We start from the raw sequence: 21106 nt of genomic DNA on the forward strand, positions 1-21106 counted from the left end.
CAACTTGACATATGTCTGTAATTTAATAAGAAACATCAGCCAAGAAATGTGAATATATATCAAACTGACAAAAAAAAAAAAAGCCAAGAGAGGGAAAAAAAAATATATCAACAGTTTGGGGGAGGGGAAGGAAAGATACACTGCTAACTTCGTGGCAATAAAGCTTGTTTGGACAAACTTTCCCACAGCCGAGTTAATTTTTTTCACTTCTAATACCAAAAAGAGAAGCTCAAATTCTGCTCCCTATCTCTTTAATTGTAAATATATCCGGTCACAAATATAAAAAGTGTGTCCACTTCTCTAAATTGTAACTGAAAATATTGTAAGTAATATCAGCACCAATTATGCTAACTATGGCAGATTTAAGTGGATTTAAACAGTCTGTTTCCAAAGTAATCTGAAAAATCCCCTCTAAAAACAATTATATTGAAGATTATTTTTGTAAAGGCCAGGTCAACTTTTCTATTAAATTAATGACCAGGAGAGGATGAATGAACCTACAGACAGTTTTCTCCTCTGGAACAGAGAGACAGACTCACACACGCTCCATGTACAGATATCATTTTTTGTCATCACAGGTGCAAAATATGTATGGGGGTGTGTGTATATATATAAACAGAAAGAAAAACATAGCTGTTGAGGTAGTTTCTGTTTTATTTTAATAATATAAATCACTCTTCAACTGCCTATTATTCATTGAGGCAATAATTTAAAGAATATTCAAGGTAGTGGGCTTGGGCTTTTCTTTTGCAAGTATACTTATATCAGCGTTAGTAGTATGCTGAAGTTGTTTTCCAAAATCAATACATTTCCTTTTTGCTGTTTTGGCAATACCTGTTAATAAGCAGACCCTTGTTATTATTATTATTATTTTTTTTAAAATAGATACTAAAATTCAAGCACAATAATAACGTATGCTATAATTACAATTGCCATCTGGGATTCTTAGGGATGGTCCACGAGGCATCCACCACATCAGTTGTCTGGGTAGAAATTTAGAAGTTTTGATTGATGGAAGGTATATGTGGAGAAAAAGAGAAGCAATTCAGTCTCCTTTGAGTCCTGGTCCTTCTTGGTCCATGGTGAATGGTGATCCTATGCCTTCCTACAAATGAAGCTGTCCTATCTCAGCTCATGCAATACTAAACCCCTGCCTACCATCCTGAGCTAATGAGATGTGGGACAGTATCCCCCATGTTATCTAACCTTACCAACCAAACGGTCCAAAATACCAGCAGTCAGCTCAACACCAGCACTGTGCCCTACAAGGTGCACAATGGGTACTGATTGCAAGTGGTAAGTGATAGCAAAGAGCTATCATGTGGATCCAGCCCACATACTTTCCACATACTCTTCCACTGCCTATGTTTTCTCTGCATATACCTTTCCCTTCTGGAAAAGAGCGCACCTGGCAGAGGACAAGCTGAGACAGCTCAGGGCCCATAATGCTGTTGCTCCTCCTGTGTAGCTGGGCTCAGCAGGGAGGGTGCGGGACCTGTTTTAATCGCACTGACTGTTGGTTTGTTGATGCAAGGCTGCGCCTGCTCCTCTCGGAATGGGCGAATCCCATCTTGGGGACCACGAAGCCACAGCATTTTCTTGTTTGAGTCCAGGCCTCAGCAGGGAGCAGTACAAAACTGTGAAGGCATCCTGAACAATTGCACTAGATCAAACTAGCTTGGTGCGTTGCTAACTATGTGAACTCCACTTTGTGCTGATAGTATGTAAAAAGGGTAAGTTAGATGCATAGATTCATTATATAAGAGAGCTCTGCTGGACAGATGAAGCAGAAATAAGTGTGCATGCCTGTCCACCTTCCAGAAAATAATTAAGATCTCTGCCAAGGCCTGCTACCTTCAGGATCTCTCAGTGCATGATTAAGCTGAAGCATTAGTGACCTCAAGGAAGGAGAAGGAGGAGGAAGGGAAGCAGCTGCCCAGTCTTTCCACTGGGTGAAAGTCAGGACTGGCTCAGATACAGTAACTCCATTGACTCAGGAAAATAAATATACATTCATTCAGAAGATTATCTAATCAGTCTAGGTCTAGATATTAGGTCAGTGGATTACCTCAGCCTACCACCAGTCTGCATCTCCAAGAAGAAACAAATTACGAACATGCACATTCCAGGATCACAGCATTTTTACAGTCCTCATCATAGCCAAAAAGCAAAAGCTGGGTGTAAAACCGTCTCTCTAGAGCCAAATTACACACAAAGCGTGTTGTAAATCAGCTTCACCCCAGGGAAGGCAAGCTGTAAACCACCTATCATTTTACACAGCTACGTATAACCATCATGGCGGAGGAAGCCTGAAAAGGTCAAGAGATTTTTCTAAACTACCTGCATCTCCAGAGCAGCTCAAGAAGCTGTGTAATCGAAGCTCCTCAGACAGTATCTCTGTCTGCTGTTTTTTTCCTTATGGAAACGAACATGTAGCTTGCTAACCGCCTTCAGCTTCTGCTGAATTAAACACATTCCAGTGTCTCTGGAGCAGCACTTAGGCAGTTGTACTCCCCCTTGCACTCTCCTGGGTAATCCTTCTGGGGGAAAGAATACATAATAAAGCCCTCAGCTGACGATCTGGGAGGCCTGCCACTGGTTATTGCCATCAGTTATTTTTCAACTGATTCAAAGATAATACAAGGGCTGAAAGCTTGCAGCTACTTCTTTTGAGAAAACAGAGTCCAAACAGTTCCGCTTAACCCTAGAGATTACCAAAGAGTTTCCAGTAACCTACCTTAGACCAACTTAAGATTAAAAAAAAAAAAAATAAATAATTTTTTTGGGCAGTATTTGAAGGCCTATGTTCCTTCCCAAAAATAAATATGCAAATGAAATTGCAGTGCAACTGACTGAAACTTTATACAATTGTTCCAGGTTCATAAACATTTCATGAACTCAGATTAAATTTCAATTACAATACAAGTACTTCCATGAGTGGCAGAATGAAAGACGCCTGTTCTCCCCTGGCTTTGTGCTCATAGTTAGGTTCCCTGGGACCTCAGGAGATGCAAAGCTCCAACAAAGTGCTGCCCCAGGTGTGACATTCTCTATCCTGCAAGGACTCCTGATCTCTAAGGAGCCTTTCCCGCAATGTGAACAATAGCGCATCTTCCCTCGCTACAGCTTTCCACAATGCTTATAGGAACTGGCCAGCAGATTCACTACCTATAGGCACAGCCTGGCACAGACATATAGATGCAGAGATGTGTGATCATACAAAACATATTTACAAACAGCATAAAAACTAGATTCTCTGGGGTCTAGACAGAACCAACAAAGGGGAAAGGCCGAGGCTACGTAAGCAAGGATTAATGTAAGACTTAGTAGTGAACCATTAGTGTTGCAGAAATGACTTTTTCCTCCAGCTCCTCGCTAAACTGCCCTCTATAGCACTTGCCTGCCTTTCCATCTGGTTTAGCCAAAACCCTTTCATCTTTTACCTTGTATACTGTGGCTTTTTCTCTTTCAGCCCTGCCTTTCAGCTGCTGCTGAGCTCACCTTCCCCGGCACTGCAGGCACATCGCCTGTTCTGATCCCCTTGCTAATTCTCATCAGCGACAGCATTCACAGCCCATGCCATCGCTCCGAGAGGGTGGGCAGACCCCCCCAGCCCCTGGTTTCAATTCCCTGAGCTCTTCCCGAGCCCTTCACCTCACTTCTGGCAGACGAAGGCTCTTCAGCTGTGCTCACACTGCCCCCTGTCCCAGGACAGGTCTCTTGTCCTTCAAATCTCTAAAAATCCTTCTCTCCAGGAAGTGGATCACGACTACTTCTTACTCCAGATGATGCAGCAATACCTCACATTGTCCTTGTTTGTCATCTTTTCATTCTATGTTCCTTTCAGCAGTGAATACAGCTTATTTGTGTTGCACACAGTGCCATGCAAATTTAGGGCACTATTTTAATGCATGATAAATAATTACTATAATTAACAGAAAAACAAAATGCCTCCTGGCAATTTGTCAGGACTAGACACCTCTTTCCCTGCCAGATATTTTCATATGTATGACATGTACATATAAGATCCCTCTTGCCTCTGTGCAGGGACATGCATCTCCCATTAGCAGTAATGGGAATTATGTGTGTGCACTGAGGGGAGACTGTAGTCTACCCTGGATGCCATTAGTTGTGTTTTATTGGATCATACAGAACATGCCAAATAAAAAAAAAAAAAAGAAAAAAACACCTCTCCATCTTCATTGTTCAGAAATAAATATATAGGAAGGCCCCTGTACACAATAATGCTTTTAATTAAGTCCTATTTGCAGGTGTTATTTCTCTCCAATTTCCTAGAGCCATTTCTAAAAGAGCAATAACAAAAATAATCTGCAAAATAAAGTGATTAGGGATAAAAATTAGCTAGAGTTACTAGACTGATGAGAAATTAAAAAAAAATGAGCAATTTTAATAAACACATTTTGAAACTATAAACATTCTTGTATGGGTAGATGCTGCACTGCAAAATACTAAACTTCATTTCACTATCAATTTTCTGATTCATCTGAAGAAGTTCATTATCTGTTAAATTGAAGGCAAGCCTCCCACAGAGGAATGCTATCTAAAGATGGATGTGTTTGCATGTGAAGGGATAGCCTTTCTTAGCTGTTTATCAAAAAAGACATTCACGGACTAGTTACTACACTTCACTACTTTGTAAATATGAAGTACAATACATACATACAATCATTTGACAGTGGTTCGTTTTTGTCATCTGGTTGTGACACATTAATACAAATTTAGGCCAAACATCCAAAGTTATGCTGCTAGGAATGTTGCCATCTGGTTTTAATGAATATCTGGGGTCCATTTTTCAGTTAAGCTTTTCTTATTGTGTTTGTGTGTTGCTTTTTCCAAGCTATCTGCATAATTGCTTAAAGATTTTACTGCAAAATTAATATCCTCACTGTGAATGAGGGAGGAGGGCAAAAACCAGGATGACAAAGGCTGAAATGAGGTGAAAGGCAAATTCAATTTTTCCTTGCACCATAGAAACCTCGTCAGGACTAGCTTTATCTGGTAATCCACATTTAAACTTTAACCTGTAGGGGGGCTCTTTGTGTTAGTTAATGTAAGCATAAAAAGAGTCTGAACCACTAATCAGATTAATCATATTTTGTGAGACTCAAAAGCTTCATTAAAAGGACCTCGTTTCCAAGCTACACATTTCAGAAAGGGAAAAAAAGTTGGCTATGAAAAGGAAAGAGTAACACTGAAATTCAAAAAGACACAGACTATGTGTCTCCTGGAATTAAACCAAACAGAGTTAAGAACTGGAACAACATCCACCTTCATAAAATACACCTTGACGATGCCAAAATAATTAGGACATTTTACTATTGAAATTATGCATTCCTTATATTTACAAAGCTTTATCTTACACACTAGAGAGAACTGTTTATTAGATAAATACAATAAATGTCTTCCCTTTCCCCATATTTATGGAATTCTCCCTCTCCACTGAAGCAATCATATTTCCTAAGTGCTTCAGGTGACCCCTCAGAGACACAAAAATGTGAACTTCAGAAGAATAAGAACTCAAATCTGTCATCTGTAGTCAAGTTATTTACATTCGTACAAGAAACGCCCCAGTTCCCTAAACAGCATGAAAGTGAAAGAGCAACCTACACTCCCAAGTTGGTGCAGCATTGTGCTCTTTTTCAAAACCAACAGAATAACTCTATTTTCAATAAACAAATGGCTTGCCACAAATTAAGCTTCAGTGAGCTTTTCTTCATGCCTATAAAACAAAACATGGTTTAAGGTCAGATTCCCAATCTCAAGATTTTCGTCATTAAGTTCAACAGGAATCATCTGCACTTAGGACAGTGTGAAACTCATTCAGATCTTGGCTTACTCTGTATTGTTCTGGAGCTAGTGGGCCTCTGAAATCAGGAGATGGTTTGAGGAAACAAAGATATAAGTGAATAACAAAGTTGAAAGTCTTATATTCAGAAGATTATTCAATACCGAGCAAATGAAACACTTTAAAGCAGTTATATTACCATTAAAATGTCTTGTCTTTAAGAGACGGGGAGAGAAACCAAGACATGACATCACTGGGATGATCACTTGAAATACACTCACCCATTTTCCAACCATTGGACTGGGGACATGGAGTTAGCATCCCCTTTGTTTTCCAAGTGAGAAGGAGTATCCTTATGCTGCATCATAGCCAAACTATTTGCTTATATTTTACCATTATGTTTCTGTTTTTCTTTCCCCATAACTTGCCAAGATCTCTTCTCAATCCTGCAAGCTGCATGACTCTCTGCATGACCTGTATTCAACAGGTAAATTCACTCCTGGACCAGTCACATAATCCAAAATACATTTTTACGCACACATTGAATTCTCCACTCTATGTGAGGTGATACTCAAATTAATGACTTTCTAAATGTTTATTTACAAGTTCTGTCCATAACTGTACTGAGATTGTACTCCTTGGCATAGTCAGTTACACCTAAAGACATCGCTTGTACCTGGGCAAGGTGACAGCAGGTGAGGAATCTTCTGCAGTAAATGACCACTCACCAAGGAATTGTAGTCAAACTGCAAAGCTCAGAAGGGAGGAACAGAGCTTGGGTGGGCTAATTCCCTCTCCCACCTTCACTCTGTTGTAGAGCTGATGTTGCCCAGTTGCTCCATATGCTACAGAGACTCTAAAGCAAACACAATTGCCATGCTTTCTACACTTCATCGACCTTACACTTGACACAAAGTTCTAGCACAAGCTTTCATTTTATGGCTGCATTTCTGAGTGTGTGCCATTACTTGCCATCCTGTGCCCTGAGGTCTTCACTGTTTCTTCATCAAACCAAGCAGCTGTCAAAATGTGCCTCGGCTCCATCCAGCACACATTCCCCAGCTTTCCCTTTCAAGGAAAAGGAGGGGAGAAAGGCCAGTGAATGCCAAGGTCTTGCTCCAGTGAGGAGCTGGGATGTGGCCAAGGACAGGCTCCCAGGTTCCTAGTGTAGATGTGGACTGTGATACCATTTAATTCCTTAGAAAATAACACACAAATCTAAGTTATTTATGAGCTGACTTCAGCATGTGTTTGCACCAGTATGGGGACGGGTTTCGGCAGAATCCTTCTAAGTCTAAGCCAAAGCAATTTAAAGCAGAACCTGGCCCTTTAGTTCAGACAATAAGCAAGAAATGCTGCCTTAAAAAATACAGACACAAAAAATTTTGCCTGAACACAAAGAGAACTGTTCATAGGTCTGAACCAAAACTATAAATTTAAATGATACAAAACTAAAAAAAAAAAGAGATCTTCGAATTAGTGATATTAAGATAAGCACTAGGCTGCATTAATACTATTTACCACTGTTTCACATTGGGTCAGGTTTTCTCAGCCTTCCTGACACTATCTCACTTTGTTTTATAGCAAGTTCCAGTGGCATCCATATAAACACTCCCAGAGTGTATTTCCATGCAACACAAACAGCTATATTAAAAAAATATCCCCTACCAGCTTGTCATCTGAGCTGCGGTACTTCCCAGTCCATGGCAGGGCAGAGTCAAAGGGATTAGCTTTCAGCACTGCTGTCAGTCTGCTAAAACTGCTGGAGATGGTTTAAGCCAGCCTGCTTGCCTTCGCCCCAAGCTGAACTGGGGCTGTTCCCATGCCAGATACACGTTTTAGCTGAGGTTAATGAATAGCTGAGAGGAAGCAAACTCCTGCAGCTGTTCTGAATATGCTCCGGGTATGTTTCTTATTTTATAGATTGGGAAACTGAGTCTCAGGGACATAAAAATCACATGCCTGTGCCCACAGAAGTTTGTCGTGGTGACCGTCACTGAGCCAGAGTCTTTGACATCCACCGTCCTTCCTGCTCCCTGTACATCGCTTGCACTCCAGCCGCAGTGGCACAGAGCAGGGAGTGCCAGTTGTCCCTGCAAGCGGTGCTGCTGCGGTGGCAGCACTCTAGGCTCGCTTGCTCCTTGTCCAGCATGCAGGCGACTCAAGAGGGCATGTTCATCTCCCGAGAGATGGAACTACAGTGGCACAGCAGCAAACGTGTTCAGCAGGAGTTCAAAGGCTGGGATGATTCAAATTATACTCACCAACTCACACAAAATATATTCAATAATTTTTTTCCCTTTGTTTTAACTCTATGCGCAGGTAATGGGATCTCTACTGAAACCATGTAAAAAACCAGCTGACTCCATAACAAGCTAAAACCTCAGCATTTGTTCAGCCAGAATGATGACAAGTATCTATAGTGAATGCACATTTCATAAGTTTTTCACAAAGATCTTGAGAATCTCTGAAAATATTATTATAATAATTTATGAATGTCTGACTCTGCCTTGCTTTAAATTTGTGGATCTGTTAAAACCCAAGCAACTATTAAGATGGTTGCCTAAGTTGGATGAGGTCCACATTCCATGAGCTGCATAACGTCACTTGTTTCTGCTCATTTCAGAATAGATTTTTCCTTTTCCTTTTTTTTTTTTTTAAAAAAAACCCCAAACAATCACACAAAAAAACCCTAACTCCTGCACGTTTTATTTCCATAATTGTTAGAGAAATTATTTTAAAAAGTAGTAAAAACCTTATAAATTCCAAAGAAAGGCAACATTGGGGTGCCCACCAGTGATGCTCACAGGAAAGCAGCAAATCCAGAGCTTTTACCACTTCAAATAAAAATTTCTGTTCTGCAAAGAGAAAATCCCCTCTCTTGTGTAGTTCCAGACTCTGCAGATCATTAGGTAGGTAAAGCAAACTTCTGATGTTTTGATCATTCACAACTTTTTGGAAAGAAGTTTCCCACAAGGCTCATGATGCTCTAAGTTACTTTTGTTTCTGTTCTGCAGCCTCCCTCTCTCCAAGCTAAAACTGATGCAGAACAAAACAGCACTGCTGAGCTCAGCAGCGTCGCAAAGGAGGAATCTGTGGCACCCTAAGGCCTGATTGTATAAAAATGTGTAACGTTACCAAGAAAGTGGAGTGGGAAAACATTCCCATGGCTGCTTGGTAGGGCTTCACGCCTGTGAGGCATGTGTGAAAATAGCTTCACACCTATGAATATTGCACAGAGGCATATCCTCATCTCTTCTCCGAGATCTTAAATAATGTTTCAGCTGGGGACCCAACTATAAACATTTTTGCACTTAGAGAGCAATAAAATGAGAACACATGGGATAGGAAACACTTGGTTAAATTTGCAGCTTTTCTCTACGTTATAAATAATGAGGATGCATTTTTCCCTTCCTCCTCCTGTCAGCCACCTTCTGTTCTCTTATCCCTGCTGCACTACCATCTAAACACTCCTAGCTCCAATCTTTTAAGTACCTGGATCAAGTTATAGCATCGAGTATACCTTGGGACACAAATTGTCATATGGCAAACTCCTATAGGGCAAGAGTAAACGTTGCTCCCTTTTCTGTCTGGGCTGCCCCAAACACAGTGAGGATCTCATCCTTTAAAATTCCTGATATGTGTGACTCTGCACGGGGAACTGCAAAATTCAACCATAACATGCAGTGAGGTTCTACGGAAGTCTAAACTTATGCACATGTCTAGATTGGGTTTGAGTGCATGTAATAAACAAAAAAATTAGAAAGTAATTGTTCCTTGAGCATCATAAAAGACGTGGAGGGAAAGAGAGAGTGCAAAAGATCAGGACAGGTCCCTAAAGTGTCTGGATCCAATACAAGCCAACCTCCAGTTGTTTGTATTTCTGTTTACCCTTGCAAATCAGAGGACACAGTTCACCAGATAATCTGTTGGTTTGCTATATTTCAGAACGTGATTTCAGCTGGACAAGCTATGAGCAGTTTTGCAGCTGCAAACTTGTATAATGTCTTAAATTTTTAGTGAAAAAGTGGCATTGTATCCCTGAGACGTTATATTGCTATGGTATAGCATTTTATTCAGATGATCAGAGTAATAAAATAATAGTTTTCTATTGCCCAAATTGCTGTTGAACCAAACAACTCATTTCTCTACCTCTAAATGAAGAGAAATACGGTATTTTTTCCAGTGTCTGGCACAAATAGAGTATTTTTAGAATGTCTCCAGTTATGGACCCATCTGCATCCTGTGCCACTGTTACTGCCCAAAAGAAAGAGAAGCAGAACTGCACAGTAACAGAGGAGGGACATAGAAATTACTCCCAGTATTTCCCCCTCTCTTAAGATGAAAACAGATCACGTTTGTGAGCTAGCATCACCTAAATTGCAGTTTTACGACACAATATTAGAAAAAGAAGGTTATACACAGTGAAACCTGGTTTTAACAGGGAATGTAGGATTCAACTTCATAGGGAAATTTAGTCACTGAGGGAAACACACTTTTAAAAACCATATTGTCTAGAGGAAGAAATACAGCGCTATTTTTCAAACTATCTTCTCATAGGCCTTAATAATAGTACTTTACAAACAGCTTTTTGTAATAAAATAAGCACTAACCCATGTGCATAGATTGCATGAAGGCCTCATTCACTATAGTACAATCCCACTCTGCTTCTCACTCATCTCATGTCCAAACTTCCCTGCTTTTAGATGGTTAAACTTCCCCATAACAGATCTGCTTGTAAATATATTAAACGCTTTATAATGCCATGCTTCATACAACCTGTAGGTTGTATCTTCAACCCACGGCATGCATGCAGAACTGAGGCCCCAAAAGGCTGAATGTGTTGCCTAGGTTTATACAGTAAGTTAGTGAGAACTGAAAAATGAATTTTATTATTTTTAGTTCTACACTTAGGCCACAGTTTCTACTATAACATAAACAGAAGCTAGACAGAGCTTAAACAGTCTCCTGCGTTTGCCTGGCAGTTCCTTTTTAAATGAACAGTGATTATTTGCATGTCCTTTCCTAAAGGTACCATTTAAGATCACCTTAACAAGGCTCAAATTAGGCCCTCAAAATCAGTGACATTTTTTAAAACTTTCCCTAAAACTGTCCTCATTTTCAGCTTGAAAGTAAATACTGGCTTCACTGTGCACCTGGTGAGGCCAGGGCTCTGCAATCCCTGATGTCAGCAGGTGAAGCCCCTCTCCACCCTGTACCACCAGTGCATTTCTCCGCCCTTGGTGAGAGAACCAGTCCAGCCGCACTCTGGCCTTCACACGCCATCAGAGGAACAACTCTTCTAAGACAATGTGCACTTCTAAACTTAACAGGGCCCTTGCAGAGTAAGCCAAAGACATTAGTATTGATACTGACGGTTATGTGACCTGAGTAAAAACGTGCGTAGTTTGGAACTAAAGGTAAGTGCTGCCTGAATATTGAGTGTTAATTAAATATAAGGGAGAAAAATAGTGTGGGATCTAATCGACCCTTCTCTTACCCTTCCACCAATAGCTCCCTCAGCTTTCCACATAGATTGATCTTCTGTCTTCTTGAAACAATAACAATGAGTGAATTTTCCAGTAACTTATCAAATGATTGAAATTATTTTGCAAAGTGATCCTGGGGAAAATGTATAAACTGCCTTCAATGCAGCATAACCTTTAACACCCAGGAGAAAAGCCAATACATTCCAGTAAAAACCAACAATTTTACAGTCAGATATGAGCATTGATTTGCTCAGCTGGCTGGCGGTGGGTCACCCACAAAAGAGTTTGGAGGGTCTCTGTGTAAGAAATGGGAAGTTAGGATTAGAAATGTATCTGACTTAAGAGGGAGTTTTAAGCAATTAACTCTGCAAGCAAACAAAAGTGAAGCACAAAGAAACACTAATGAGAAGAGATCATTACTGCAATCCATCCACATTCTCCATCTATACGCTCATTACCTGCTGACAACACCAGTAGGATTTGCCCATATGAGGAAAAGGACCAAAATAGCTATTGCAGAATAAGCCATTCTTCAACAGCTTTCTGTTTGTCCCTGTGCGGACACTGTAGGAATAATTAGTGCACTTATTCTGTTTTAGAATAATCAGTGCACTAATTATTCCAGACTAAAGTATCTTTTATTCCAAACCACTTTGTCCACAAGGGGAGCTATTGTGAAATCGCTTGTGCTCCTCTGCTCAATTTCCATCTGTGAAAAGGACGCAATCTGTGCTGGTGGAGTAGCTGTACCCCCGGACTCAAATCAAATTATAGACAAGTTCCAATTCTCCCATCATTCAGGCCAGTTTGTTAAAGTAAGCGAATACACAGCATTGTTGTGAAAACAGGATTCAGCTGTATGGCAATGAATAAGCTCTTCTTTTAGGAGCTTTTTCTTTATAAAATTATTTTAGTCACATTTGCATCCGAGCTTATTACTGGATTTAATGATTGTAGTGTATAGAGGCTGACATGGTAGAAGAGACTTTGCCCATGCTTTTGCAAAGTGTGAAATGCTGAAATTGGATGAGCTTATAGTGTAATTAGGTAATTTGTTGGAGGAGCTTTAGCCAGTCTATGTCTTTTGAAAGACCACTGATCTAGCAGTTTTTTGTGAAGCTATGCAATTAAACTGAAGACCAATATGCCTAGAGTGACCCCACAATACCATTGAAATAATTTTAAAATGAAGGATGGATATGGTAGTGTCAGATCTTACTAAACTGGGAAGAGAGTCCCAATACTGTAGTCTACCTACTGCTCTCCTTTCACCAGCCCAGCATATCAACTTTGCAAAGTAAATTGCAGAGGCAGACCTAAATATCAATTTCTGTCTTTTTTCCCCCCTTTGAAAATTTTTAAATCTTTCCATTTTATTAAGGGAGTTATAACCATATATGAAGAACCAGTCTCCTTCTTTCTATTTGGGAAATTGCAGAATAACACACTGGAACAAGGAGATAAAACACTTTTTCTTTCATGGCACACATGATTTGGCCCAATATTTGAGAAATATAATACTCAGATAGCAAGGCTATGTACTATGCTAGTTTGTGAAATTGGATACAGGATATTTACATGTAATAAATAATACTCTTTTCCACTTCCATGTTTCATAGAGGTTGCACTATCCATCCCCTGCCTTTGTCTCACTAGAAGGAAATCAAATGCAATTTGGAATGTATTTCAAAATAAGTGGCATCATTGCTTAGCATGTATCTTCGATAACATTTGCAATGGTCACGGGATATGATTTGCTAAGGTTTTACCAATGTCTCCTAGGAAGTTGTCCGACATTTCTCGAAAGATATTCATTGTCTTGAAGCTTTCAGTCCCTTCTCACAGTATTATTTTGCTATCAATTCCTCAGCCTTTGATCTTGAAGTTTATGTAACCCAAGATATACTGTTAACCAAAAACTGCTCCAAATTTACTAGTCATAAAATTTTCGGCAATACGTTGAAAGTGGACTAATACTGATTTTCAGTGTATCGTAAACCTAGAAGTCTGCATAGAAAAATTTTTATTAAATAGCTCCTTCCTCGAAGAAAATATTGACATGTATAACATCTGTAGCTCAAAAAAAGCTCTGCTGATGGATTTATTTTCATTTTGCCAAACTAATAGAACAAATTTGATTTGTGATGAATAACATTTGTCTATTTAAGGCTCATAAGACAGCTTTTGGTTGCTAGTGATTCCCATAATAAGTTTTTCCACAATTAAAGTTTCTGTTAATTTCCAAGATGGATGCAATTAGAAATACAAGATGATCAGTATTCGCAGCTCAGCTTCTGTTATTATCTTGTGTTTCTCATGTGCTACTGTAGCTGTTCTACCCTGAATTGAACTAGATTATGATTACTAGTTAAGAACTGAAAACACTGCCACTTTTACCTCTTTCTGCCAGTTACTTTATAAATAAATACTTTCAATTACAAAATTGTTCCCAAAGAAATGGGAATTATGTTGAAAGTACCCCACTGCTGCTGTAACAGTTTCAGATTTATTGAATCTCTCTCACTGTATTACAATAGCTCCTGCTGTTTTACCTGGACTGCAGCAATGCCAGACTCCAGCCTTGTATTTTTTAATGTTTCAAACCATCTGGGACAACCTCCCCCCCACAACACTGTTTCCTCTTCAACGTTTTGATTAGAATCAGAATGGAAATACTAAGAGGAAATTTTAAAATATGTCCCTTTCTCATTTCTAATAGGTTGGGTAAGAGCCATGCAGCTACATTTCAGTTTTACAGTTATCTCAGATTTTACAGGCAAGGGTCTAATTTTATTTTATTTCTACTTGCTAAGGCCAACTCTAGCACAGCGGCACAGACGATACAGCTGAGCGAGGCAGACGAGAGAAGAAACATGTTTAGCATTAAAACAATGCTGAACTTGGAAAGACATACTTCCCCATCTGCAGCTTTCCTACAGCTAGTGCTGTGCTCTTAAAGTCATTCTTATGAGCAAGTTTCATATCAAATTTCTTGATCTTATTGTCATAATCATTAAAGTGAGAATACAGGCTCCGGATATGGGCTTTACCAGTGTATGAAGGCATGCTGAAAATTCAAATGTTTGGATAATTTCACCATCCTGTTGCTTTAGTACTGGATCATTCTCATTTCTTTTTCAACACAACAATAATTTCAAAATGAAAGATATGTGATGACACCCTCCCTTCCTTATATCTATACAGACCTTTGTACTCAAACTTTGCCTCAGTGTTTTAAATTGCTGCCTCTTTCCTGTCTGTACGCATTTATGTACATTTACACATTTTAAGTGTACATTGGAACATTCAGATCACAGAAATTACAAGCTATAGCTGGTTTACTGACCATTGCACTGGAAACAGCAAAGACAAAAATAAAAGTAGTAAAGGTTCCAGAGAGAAGAAAAGCATTGACTTTGGTTTTACACTACAAATAACTCTGTTGGATACTTCTGGTATGCCAAGAGGAAGTAATTTTTACTATTTAATTAATTTTTTAAATTAAGGACTCCATGTATGAATGCATGCATGGAAGAGAGGGAAAACCTGCTACTGCTTAGTTCTTACCCATTCCAGCACCTAGTAATCTAAAGCCAAATAGCACCCACTCATTTTAATTGTCTCACTGAGGTCAAAAGTATTATTTACTTGTCTAAACTGGTCCTAAATAATAAGTAAGAGAACTAAGTGATACTTAGAGATTGTTCCAAAACAATATAAACAAAACCAGATCAGCTGTCTCGCCAGTTGCTCACATGGAGATTCCAGAAAAGCTATCCATAACACATCAAATTCTTTCTTTTTATTTTCATTCTTGACAAACTATTCTTTCATGAACACAAGGGCAGGAAAAATCAACTGCCAGATGGCGAGCTGAGTTATCAGCTATTGGATCCACTGAAAGCAGCCAACATTCTCAAGGAAAGACATTTAATGGCATCTGACAGAAAAAGTCCCCAATTTTTGGGAAAAAGTAAAACAGAATCAATGAAATGGACAACTGCAAAGAGGATCACTGTGTAAGCTGAGATCAGAAGAAAGTGAAAGACATCAAGGAGAGCCATTCAGACTGTGACTTCTGTTATAAATTACATATAAGAGTAAGCCCTGAAATAACCAGTTTTTCATGCCAGGAGGACAAAGAGTCCATATATAAATTTATGCTGAATTTGCCAGAGGTAGATGACATCTTTGGCTTTGCTGACATTCTTGTCCCTGTTCCTCACTGGTATTTCCTTCCCAAATTATTATGGCGTGGTTTCTGCGTTCTATCCCTTGCCACCTTTGCAGATGCATTCAGAGTGTTACACATTACTGAAATTAGCCCTCTATGAGATCCTGGCTGCTTAGAACAGCCTCAAGCAGAGAAAGAGATAAACACATATTTGTATAACTATGAAATGCCTCAGTTGAAGGTAAGCAAAGAAATCAGACTTGGAGAGTTCATAAGGGGAATGTAGATCATAAAATCAACAGACTCCCTGAGATTAAAATAATGACCAAACACTTTAAGCCTGTAACGCACTGAAGATCATACAAAATGAGCTTGGCAAAGCACAATACACAGAGCAGTCACTTGCAAGCACCATCCCATGCTCAGATCAGGGAACTATTCCATATAACCTCACTGATTTCGGGATTTGTTTTACACAGCAAACTTCCAAATGCACTTTCACATCAGATTCTAATATAATCTCTATTTATAAGCTGGAGTTCTTTTCTTTTTGAGTTCCTTAAGAAAACCTAGCTCCCTGCCTAAGATTTAAAAGTGTTTTAGATTTCTCTATTGCAATCAGAGGCTTTTAAATTTTTTTTTTCCCCACCACTCAAGAGTAAGCAGTGTCTTTGGACACTAGTTTTCCTCCATACCATCATTGCCAAACAAGAGTAACTCAAGCAACTGCAGCAGTCTGACCACAGACAGTCACTAGTTTAACCAAGACAAACATTTGGCCTTTGGAAAACTGAGTGGCTCAAGTCACCCTCTCACAGTCTATTTTGAAATGTTTGCTGAACACAACATGAAGATACCTCTAGACTGTGACAATAAGAAGTTTGAGAAAGATATAAGCTTCATACAGGAATCCCAGTTCTGTCTCCTGTATGTTAGACAAAAACATTCCCTGACGACAGATTATCCTGCAACTATTGACTGTAGAGTTATCTGACTTTCCTCTGAAGCAGTTGCTTCTGTTTCCTCCCAGTCATCAGACTAAATGGACCACACGTGAAACAAAAAGGAAATAAAATGGATACTTGTATGCACCACCATTTTCAGCTATGGATCTAACAAGAAAATGATCTTGTAAAATTATGTTCTTCCAATCAACATCTAGTACTTTTCACTATTCTTTGTACAGTCCAAACTGAAGAGCAGCTGATGTCCAGATGTCCCACAGATTTATCACAATCAGAGAACAGGGAGGGAACGGGGTCCATCATTACACCCTTTTGGTACCGCACACAGATGCAGAAGGACAGAAGAGGTGAGGGAAAAGCAGGACCATGGCTGAAATTCACCCAATATTTTGGCTACCAGAACTGGCTGACTATACTAACAGAAAGATTTTTCATCCCCTGAAGTGGAGCAGCAAAGGCATAACTTCTTTGGGCTGCCAGGACACCTAGTAGGGCTTCTGCGTTTTGAGACATGAGTCCTTGAGGCAATATGACTGAAGGGATGCGGCTCCCTCCAGTGCAGGGTTCTGCTTAAATGCAACACTGAGCCCTGGAAAAAGATATTAACTCATTTCTCATTTGAGCTGCCAAACGTACCAGGAATACCTGGCAGCAGCTCCCTGCCACGCTGCCAACCATTCTAGGTAGACAGCCGGCTACTTCAGTGATTTCAGAAGAACTCGGAGGATTTGCAGCACAGCAGCAACAGCAGTGGAGGAACAAAAACAACATTTGATTTCTTTGCACAAATATCTATCCCAAACTGGAGTGAAACCTATTCAGGCAGAAATCTCCAGAGTTAACTAATGTCCTGCATGGCCCAAACCCAGGCTCAACTCCCTCTCTATAAATCAGACAATTAAACAGCCAATAGCAAGCAATTGCCTCTCCTATTTTCAGAATGTTTTATGTTCACGTCACAAGCAATCCTGCAAAGTCTTGATAGGTATATTCATTATTTATGGTCTGCCATAATTATGTTGGGTACTCATAGCTTAGCCTGCAGGAGGCAGTGTCATGTGTGGAAAGCAGAACTTAGCAATGCTAATGACCTTTTGCAGGGAATTTTGAAAAACTGTGATTTCTTTTAAAAATAAGAAATACAAAACAGCAAGAAGTTTAGTAAGAACATCTTGTCTAGGGTAAAATGGGAGAAGAGTGCCATTGGTTTTGAAATATGAGTTTTTACCCACTAAATTTCCAGATTTTTACTCAGTTTAGTCAGAGAGACTCCCCCCACTCCAGAGACAACTTCCCTAGAATATTTTGATAGCATTAGTTCAAACAAAAGACAAAAGCAGGAGACCGGACAAGTTCCCTGTCAAATGCATTGCATTAACTAGTGTTGTTAGAGTAAAATACCAAACATCACAGGTAAAATCCAGGCCTCCCTTAAGTTTCCTTAAAAACTACTCAGTTTCAAAGGCATCACACTTTCACCCAAAATGTTTCTGAGTTTGACTTTTAATGGCCTAAAATGAGCAATGTGTGAGCAGAGAGGAACATTCAAGTGTTAGAGCTCTAACTTGTCATCTAGAACCTAAGGACACTGTTTTGCCTCAGCCTTTTCCCACATTTTGGGGCAAGTTATTTAGTTCCCCTGCAGCTCAAATACCCTTGTGTAAAACAGATACACACCATACAGGTATAGGAATAGGATTAATCTCTTGCATAAGGTACCATGAGATGCTCAAGACTGTGATAATCAAAGACATCTTAACGTTCTTGCTAGAGGAACTCTAATGTTATGGCATCCAACTTGACTGAGTAGGAGAAAGAGAGATTTGCAATTTTTGTTGGAAGTTTAGGACAACCTCTGTTATTTGCTCCTTTCTTAAAGGAGCTAGACAGTGTAAGCTTGAACTTTTGCAACTATCAGTACCAAAACAAGTAAGCTTCTGCTTGGGTGGGATACTGGGCTTGCAGAAGTCAATTGGACGTCCCACATCTTCCTGCAGCACAGTGGAATGCTAACACAGGCACTGGTTCTGCAAATAGTAATCACTGGGTAAGTCACAGGGCTGCACAACAAGACTGTACCCGTATTCCAGATTTTTCTGTCCAAATAAGAACAGCAGCCCTTCTTTTAGCTTCTACTTAGACAGTGTCCATGCTCTCAGTTATTTGCACAAACTTGCACAGACTGCATTGGGAATTCTTAATAGCAAGGTATGTAAGCAGAAGCAAGTGCCCACCTTCAGGCTGGAGCTAGCTACCACCCACTGGTAGCATATAAACAGCCTGCTTTTTAATGTTAAAAAAAAAAAAATAGTGATAAATCTGGAGACAGATATCTCTTGGCATTTTTACTAATGCAATTTCCGTGACTAAAAAAAAAATCAGGAAAGGGGCTGGTATTCATACAAACAGCATCGTTCTTATTTGTGTATACAGGTCCAGCGAGATCTCTAGGACAATACAAAGTAATGAACGTTAAGGTCCAGCAGTGTAAAGAAGGCAGAGGGCTTCAGACAACATGGTACCCTGTGGCTATGGTAGAAACAATACACATCAAGAAACTGGCAGTACCAATAAAGTCTCAAATATAAATGCTCAGCTTTGAACTGATTTAGTAAAGAGAGAGAGATGATAAAACAAACAGTCAGCAAAGGCTCTTCACAGAATGCCAAAGTTTCAGCTTTTTGTTTGTTTGGTTGTTTTTTTTTTTTTTTTGTTGTGTGTTTTTTTTTTTTTAAGTCTGCTAATTTCTGTTTATCAGCACAATGAAAAGTTGGGCATGGAAAGATACTCAGAACTTAAAAGCTAAAACTAGACTGTCTACATTTCATTCTCTTTTTATTAACCATCAGTGAGTATTCTAAAGAAACACAGCCCATGAAAGTAATAATAGAGAGAAATTAATTAGATTACTGTATTTCAATCATGGGGTTTTCTTGACATTTTATACCAAAGGAATGCAGCTCAAGCAGTTTGTAACTGACAGCAATGCCATGAAATTGCACTACAGCCTTGATAATTATCCTCTTCATTATTTTTATAATATATAAAGAGATAAAGTACACATTTCCCTTTCATTTTATAATAGTATGCAGTACAATGGAAGCACAGCTGAAGGAGGATGTTTGTCTTACAATGCTACAGTTTAAATCTAGTGACAAGGAAATCACATTAATGATGCACAGAGAAGAGCACTACAGGCAGCCATCCTTTATATAATTATTCTATGCAAACTGTAAAGAGATGGGATAAATAACATACCCCAAACTTTTTTCCCTTCCTCTCTTTCCTTAGTATTCAAGAGATGTCAATGACAACTCACTAGAAGAAAAAATATATTAACCTCATCCATGTAAATTTCCTTCTTTGTTAAAAGCTTGTGTCTTCACAGCTTATAAAAGGATAAATACAGAAAGGGTTGGTCATGGTTTTTTTTTTATACAGCAGTACCAAGCACTTCTGAACTACACAAGCTCAGGAAATTAATAGAAGTGAGAAGAGTCCTTTTGGCTCCAGATGGAGACATGAAAGGAATAAAGGTCTTATCAAGTATTAAGGATAATTTGAACTGGGGAGAGTACCAGTAAAACAGTAACAATTCCATAATTTGGCAAACTACTTTAGACAATATTCAGAAAATGTAGGTAGGGAAGTCTCAGCTGGAATATGACAAACATGTACAAGGAGATGAGAAGTTACGTTTCCCTTTTTACCGCAGTGTCAGCTCAACTTGGTATATGAACAACAGAAATCAGCTCCAGATGGCTACAAAAGAAGTCAGTCTGTTACCTTAGTGAAGCAGAGTTCGAAATCAGGATGACTTCAGGAACAGCAACTTTGCAGGTAGTTTCAGCAGAAGCTGCCAAATTAGGCCTGTAGAGATATGAAGTACTTAAAGCAGCTGTGGAGAACAGCAACCTCCTGTCTCTGAGCATAAAGTCAGGATATTTTCTTGGTGCAACCCCTATAAAAAGTGAAATTTATTTAGTCTATGCAACATCAGTTTCTTAGTCTGAATTAACTTATCCTAATAACATGATGATACATGTTCCCTTCTGTAGATTGCCTTGCTCCAGAAGAAGCGCTGGATTATTAATTTACCAATGTACATTTAGAATTACTTTCTTAAGTCATTGAAAGTAACACCCAAAAAGGAAGATGGCTTCTGCATAAACTGAAAATCCATCAGTAACTGTGTCATTTTTTCATATCAAAAAAGGAATGTGAGACTGTGACATCATGAATCTAAATCGAAGCATTGCAGCCAAGGAATGCAGACTTGGATCATATTTACCACAGTATAAGGACATTAACTTCAGGGTGTCTGAGACTCCTTTTTTATTTTTCTTGTGACATGCATGTATGTGGGTATTTTGTGCCACTTATCATATCAGTCAGTTTCCCAGAGGTTTTACCACACTCAAGCTTTAAACAGATCTGTTAAAACTTTGTGGAAAAAAAGTGTCAGAAATATTTGGCTGTTTACCCGGGTATTTGTATGAATGATAAAAATGTATCTTCTGCATTTTCAAAGCTATATAATTCTTTAAATATATCCAACAGATCTAAACATTTTAGCAACACATATACTTTTGCAATGACTTTTGGGTAAATCTACAACTTCAGCCATTCACCCACTAGTTCCTGTATCACATAGCCCAACTGACTCTGTAGT

This window comes from Chlamydotis macqueenii, chromosome 9, assembly GCF_036417535.1.
Source record: "Chlamydotis macqueenii isolate bChlMac1 chromosome 9, bChlMac1.mat, whole genome shotgun sequence".
NCBI classification, from domain to species: domain Eukaryota; kingdom Metazoa; phylum Chordata; class Aves; order Otidiformes; family Otididae; genus Chlamydotis; species Chlamydotis macqueenii.